We start from the raw sequence: 7232 nt of genomic DNA, 5'->3' as shown, positions 1-7232 counted from the left end.
TCCTAAGATGTTCTGTGAAGTTTCAGGTCATTCCGAGAATATTTGTTTTCTGCACATAAAACAACACCATGGCAATTCTGCTGAAAACAGCGTTAGTCCGGGTTAGTTCCATTTAAATCATACAAGTTAGAATCCAAAACAAGGGCAAAAGTGTTTGGAAAAGTAGATACGACGGAGACGTATCAACTCCCCAAAGCTTAAACCCTTTCTTGTCCTCAAGCAATCACTCCAAAAAAAAGACACATCCGTGACATTTTGGGCCGAACGAAATTTTTTTTCTGTCATACATATGACACTTCTATGACGATAATTGTTAAAAAACCAGGTATCATCATAGATGTGGTGGGATCCTACTTCTATGAGAAAAAATCATGACAGAAAATGGGCTTTTAGTCCTGGGCGGGCTGGAGACGCAGCTGTATGACATTCTTTGGGCCGTCCATGACGGAAAAAACCGTGGTAGAAGCGAGGGGGAGGAAAATTTCGGGGAGTTCCCGGTTTCGGTGGGAGGTCGGGGGCCGAGCGATGCACGTTTCTCTCGTACACGTACGCACGTGTGTGTGAGGCGTTGGCTCTAACTGAACCCGAGCGAGGCATTGGGCTCTAACTGAACCCGAGCAATTGCACTGCAGGCTACGCGTTACTGAACCCGAGCGATCGATCGATGGCTGTTAACTGAACCCGATCGAGCGATTCCTTGGCTACTCCTGCTAACTGAAGCCGATCGATGGGATGAACAATGAGTGTTGCAGGGGGGTTTGGATGAACAGTGAGCGGTGGCGTTGCCTCTGGATGACCAGGACCCCGTGGTGTGGTGGAGGGCTGGATGAACAGTAGACGGTGGAGGGGTGCCATGGAGGGGTGGATGAACAGGACCCCGTTATGTGGAGGGCAGGATGAATAGTAGACGGTGGAGGGGTGCCCGTGGAGGGGTGGTTGAACAGGACCCCATGGTGTGGAGGGCTGGATGAACAGTAGATGGTGGAGGGGTGGTTGAACAGTAGCCGGTGGGGTAGCGCGCGGTCGAGGCTGGATGAACAGGAGCCCGTGGAGGCTGGAGGAGGTCGACGGTGGATGAACAGTAGCTCGTGGAGGCTGGAGGGGGTGGACGGTGCAGATGAACAGTATCCTGTGGAGTCCCGTTTTGCGGTACGCCACACCCCTCCCGATGAACAGGACCCCCGTTTCGACCGTAGCGCTCCAACACAAGTCCGTTTCCTCCGTTTTGCGGTACGCCACACCCCTCCCGATCAACAGGACCCCCGTTTCGACCATAGGAGGTCCATTTCCTCCATTTTGCGGTACGCCACACCCCTCCCGATCAATAGGATCCCCATTTCGACCATAGGGGGTCTGTTTCCTCCGTTTTGTGGTACGCCACACCCCTTTCCGATCAATAGGACCCCCGTTTCGGCCGTAGGAGGCCCGTTTCCTCCGTTGTGCGGTACGCCAGGCCTCGTTTCCATCACCTCTTCCGTCCAAGCCCTCCCGATGAACACAACCACGCATTCCGTTCCGACCGATGAACACGACGACGACGCTGTTTCTCCGTTCTGACCCAGCCATGTACATGAGCCCTCGCCGTACGTATGCGCGAGTAGGCGTTCGAGACCCCACCCGTATGTACACATACGTGGCCGTATTTTCTTTCTTGCACCCTGGCCGCTGTATGTACGTGTACATGCTATGTGCGCGCCTCTACTACAACACGTGCGCACCTCTACTACGACACGTGCGCGCCTCTACTATGACATGTGCGCGCCTCTACATCCACCAGTATATATGTACGTACACATTCGCGACCAGAATGACAACGCTACGTACGCTTCGACCAGGTGGGTCCCGACTATCAGGCACTTCCTTGCATGTGAAGGTGTAGCTGGTGGGTTCCAGCAGTCAGGGGGAAACGTTTTTTTTTCGTGAAATACGATGGCCTGTCCGGTGGGTCCCTGCTATCAGGTGGAGGAATCATTATTTTCTGCGTAATAAGGAGGCACTTCCTTGCTGCCGCTATGGACCCAGCTGTCAGCCTCTCCACGTACAGTCCACATCCGATGGAAGTCGTTCCTTGACCACGTTGACCACGCCACGCCGAGAGCACCAGGGCAGTGGACGACGGCGAGGCCTAGGAAGGGGACGACGGGGAGCCGGGGAAGACGCGGCAGTGGAAGCCCGCGCGCGCGGAGAGGAGTACGAGGGTTCACTGGGTCGGCTGCGGTGTGAGGCTGCCGTTGCCGCAGGGCCTGGCCAGCGGTGGGAATAGTAGGGGGCGGTGAGGCCTCCGCGGCAGCACAGCCGGCCACGAGAGGCAGGAGCATGCGGCACGACCGGCGCTGCTTTGGGCGGCTGGAGCAAGAAGACCAGAGGTTGAAGAAGCACTACGGCCGTTGGATGGACATCGTACGGTCAGTGGAGCTAGAATCGTTCATATTGACTAAAGTTGACAAAGGCCCCCGTCCCAGTCAACTTAGTAGGCCCACAAGTCAGCCTCCCACCATGGTGGGTCCCGGCTAGCAGGGGAAGTATTCATTTTTTTGTGCGTAATAAGGAGGCACTTGCGGTGGGTCTGAGCTGAGAGCGGGGGGAATGTTTATTTCGCGAAATACGCTGGCCCGTCCGGTGGGTCCGAGCAGTCAGGGGAAACGTTTTTTTCACGAAATAAGGTGGCTCGTCCGGTGGGTCCCTGCTGTAAGGTGGAGGAATAATTATTTTGCGCGTAATAAGGAGGCACTTCCTTTCGGCCACCTGGACCCAGCTGTCAGCCTCTCCACGTACAGTACTCTTCCGATGAAAGTCGGTCGTTGACCACGTTGACCACGCCACACCGAGAGCACCAGGGCGGTGGTCTGGACGACGGCGAGGCCTAGGAAGGAGACGACGCGTAGCCGGGGAAGACGCAGTAGTGGAAGCACGCGCGGAGAGGTGTATGAGGGTTCACTGGTTCGGCTGCGGTGTCAGGCCGCCATCGCCGCAGAATAACAGGGGGTGTGGGTGAGTAGAGGGATGGCCTGGCCAGTGGTGGGAGTAGTAGGGGGCGGTGAGGCCTCCGTCGCATCGCAGCCGACCACGGGAGGTAGGAGCACAAGGAACGACCGGCGCTGCTTTGGGCGGCTGGAGCAAGAAGACCAGAAGTTGAAAAAGCACTACGGCCGTTGGATGGACATCGTGCAGTCACTGGAGCTAGAATCGTGCATATTGACTAAGTTGACAAAGCCCTCCGTCCCCGTCAACTTAGTAGGCCCACAAGTCAGCCTGCCACTATACTGGGTCCCAGCTAACAGGGGGAGTATTCATTTTTTTGTGCGTAATAAGGTGGCACTTCCTTGCGTGCAAAGATATAGCTGGTGGGTCCAAGCTGTCAGCGGTGGTAACGTTTTTTTCATGAAATATAGGGGCCCTTTCAGTGGGTCCCAGATGTCTGTTGGAGGAATCATTATTTTGCGCGTAATAAGGAGGCATTTCCTTGCGTGCGGCCTTGGACCCAGCTGTCGGCCTCTCCATCTAAAGTCCACTTCAGATGCATGTCGGTCGTTGACCACGTTGACCAGGCCGCACCGAGAGCACTAGGGCGGTGGACGACGGCAAGGCCTAGGAAGGGAACGACACAGAGGCAGGGAAGACTCGGCAGTTGTTTCCCACGCAGAGGGGAGTACGACTGTACGAGGGTTTACTAGTTCATCTGCCGTCGTCGGAGAATAATAGTAGGTGTGGGTGAGTAGAGGGATGGCTAGGCCAGCGATGGGAGTACAGTGGGGCGGTGAGGCCTGCGCGGCAGCAGAGCCGGCGCCTGTTTGAGCGGCTGGAGCAGGAAGAGCAGAGATTGAAGAAGCACGACGGCCGTTGGATGGCCATCCAACAATCACTGCTTGTGCGTCAACCTTTTTTTTAGGAAAGCCTCAAATCTGTGGGAAACAGCATACAACCCATTTGCCATTATTTCTAATAATTTACAGCCCATTTGCTAATTATTAAGGTTTTTTGGAGCCCATATTCTTTTTGTTAGCATTACATCCCATATTGTGGCCACGGTTAAAAAATTATACGAAATTTTGCATATTTCGGTGCGGTCCGAACTGTTTTTAATCCCGAAATTTCGACTCACATTCAAACTAATTTTAAAAATAAATGTATATCAATATAAAATCCAACAAATTTTCCACGCATAAAAATTAATGTAATTTAAAATCTCGAAATGAAAAAAAAATATTTGAAACTAATTGCCGGTTTGATGTGTTTTAAAAATGTACATCCCATTTCTCATTACTGATGGGCCATTTTCTCGGCCAGCCGAATGAAAGCTCTCCTCGTCTTGAAAGATTTGCAGCCCAACAGGCCTGACAAAGCGACTTGCTTGGCAAATCACAAAAAGAACTGGGGTGTGTTCATGGACCCAGCTGTCAGCCTGTCCACGTATAGTACTCTTCCGATGGAAGTCGTTCCATGACCACGTTGACCACGCCGCGCGGAGAGCACCACGGCGGTGGACGACGGCGAGGCCTAGGAAGGGGACAACGCGGCAGTGGAAGCCCGCGCGGAGAGGAGTACGAGGGTTCACTGGTTCGGCTGCGGTGTGAGGCTGCCGTCGCCGCAGGGCCTGGCCAGCGGTGGGAATAGTAGGGGGCGGTGAGGCCTCCGCGGCAGCATAGCCGGCCACGTGAGGTAGGAGCATGCGACATGACCGGCGCTGCTTTGGGCGGCTGGGGCAAGAAGACCAGAGGTTGAAGAAGCACTACGGCCGTTGGATGGACATCGTTGACCACGCCGCGCTGAGAGCACCAGGGCGGTGGACGACGGCGAGGCCTACGAAGGGAACGACACGGAGCCGGGTAAGACACGGCAGTGGCTGCCCACACGGTGGAGAGTACGAGGGTTGACTGGTTCGGCTGCCGTTGCCAGAAAATAACAGGAGGTGTGGGTGAGTAGAGGAATAGACAGGCCAGGGATGTGAGTATGATGGGGCCGTGAGGCCTTCCCGGCAGCACTGCCAGCCACGGGAGGCGGGAGCAGGCGGTTCCGATAGCGCTGGTATGGGCGGCTGGGGCAGGAGGATCAGAGACTGAAGAAGCATGATTGCCGTTAGATTGACATCTAATGGTCTGACGCTGGTAGAGTCGATTGTTGACTAAGTTTCTTTTTTGAGAAACCTTGTGTACGCATGAACTTAGTAGGCCCACAAGTCAGCCTCCAAATCTGTGGCAGACAACATAAAGCCCATTTGCTATTTTTTATAATTTGCAGCCCATTTGCTAATTCTTAAGTAATTTATTACAACCCATTTTCTGCCTAGGACCACGGTCAAAAAGTCCAACCTTATTTTGCATATTTCGGTGGAGTCCGAACTATTGTAATCCCGAATGATAAACATTTTTTTAAGAACTTATTGATTTGCCAAAAAATTTGTTTTGTTTTTGTAAGCAAATAAGACGTGGGACAAATTTAGTTGGTTTAAGGGAAAACCAGTGGTAAAAAATCAGCGCTGGGTGGGAAAAACAACAAAAATAAGGATGTAAATATGAAAAGGGAATTTTATGTGTTTTCAATATAATGATACATGTATACGAACTAGTAAAACTATAGGTAGAGCTTAGAAAACAGATGTAGGACATGCGTTTCAAGAGGAAAATAGAACTGGGCTGTGTGTTTGATTCAGTAAAAAAACTGCCTGCGGATGTTGTAAGACAAAATATAACTAATGCTGGCGGGCCAGAGGCCAGTAGATACCTGCTGGATCTTTGTGCCCCGTTGTCGTCATGGGCTGGGCCTGTTAAAAACAAAACAACCCTGGCAATCTATAGCCCATTTGAAACTTGCTCGACCTGAAAAAACAATATACGTGCTCAATAAATGAGAGAATTCTGCAAGTACAGACTGATAACTGGGATGCAGCATGGATATTGTTTTTTTATCGTGATAATAAGTGCATGCACTTGTTTCGAAAAAATTGGAGAACTGGGAATTCAAACGGCGGGTGCTTATGCTACCCATCAAATAAAAATCAGGTGCCTGAAAATTCGTTCCGAAAAAAATGATTCAGCTTTATATCCACGTCGACCCTTGGCATGATGGTTGGAAGCAAATGCAAGTTCATACCAAAAGATCATTAACAACAATACCAACTTGCGGACGACAAGGTAGTACAACTACCAATACCAAACTAACTTATAATCTTTTTACTCCTGGCCTTAGTGTTCGTCTGGTAGAAAATCTTGCAGAGGACCAGCTCCCGCTCCTTCTCTTGCTCCAGGTCTTCGAGGTGGTACTGGTGCATCACCCAGTTGGTCCTGTGCTGGTCGAAGTTCTTGTTGGTGTGCAGCACCAGAACCTTTTTTGCTGCCCGTCTGCCGGCCGTTGACCATCACCGGCAAGGTATTGCCGGTCTTGTGCCACATCGCGTGCATGCCGCACTCCGACTGCATCTTGCGACGCGTCCACGCGCCCCTTTTGAACGCCCTGGAATTGCGCTGGAAGAAATGCTTCCTTAGGCCACTCAGTGTGATACCTGCAGTATTGTGGAATACAGGTTTTAGTGTACCTAGTTAGCATTTGCATAACATCTTTGGCATGTTGCACTCACTTGTTTCACTTTTTATTAACTGTCAAATTGTAATTGCTTCACCAGGTCTGCGTGTAAAAAGAAAAATAGAGCTATAAACAAAGGAATATGTTTGTGCAAGTAGACGGCCGATCGGTGTCTTACCTGGAAGTTTCTCAGGTTGGGTGTAACATATGCCGTGCTCGCTGTCGATGGTTGGTATGAACAAATCGATGAGAGACTGAAATCTCGCGCTGTCAGCACTCACTTTGGCCTCAAGTTTCTCAGGTTGGGCCAATCCTTCTTCGACTTGCATCGGTAATTCCAGAATACCCGAACACGCCGTCGGGATTCTTGTGTCACCTCACGCGCAGCGTGTTGTCACGTCAATTCAATGTGCGGACATGATGAATAATTTGACCGACGTATACTATTACTGCTACCGTACTACTTACTAGTCGTATTTAGTGTCACAATTTATACATAGGTTTAACTAACAAGTACGCACTTGAAGCCTAACTGATATGTATATATATGTATATATATAACTATTTGGATCACAGCCAGCCCTATATAGGAGCCACGAGGTGTTCCCGAACTCCCGAAAACCCCACTGGACCGATTACAGAAAAAAAACACCCCACCCTACCCTACCCGCTGCCCGATCCCCACCCTGACCTCCCTCGATCCCCTCCCCCGA

This window comes from Triticum urartu, chromosome 1A (assembly GCF_056163025.1).
Source record: "Triticum urartu cultivar PI428250 chromosome 1A, HENAU_Tu73, whole genome shotgun sequence".
NCBI lineage: Eukaryota > Viridiplantae > Streptophyta > Magnoliopsida > Poales > Poaceae > Triticum > Triticum urartu.
This window is presented reverse-complemented; position numbering follows the sequence as displayed.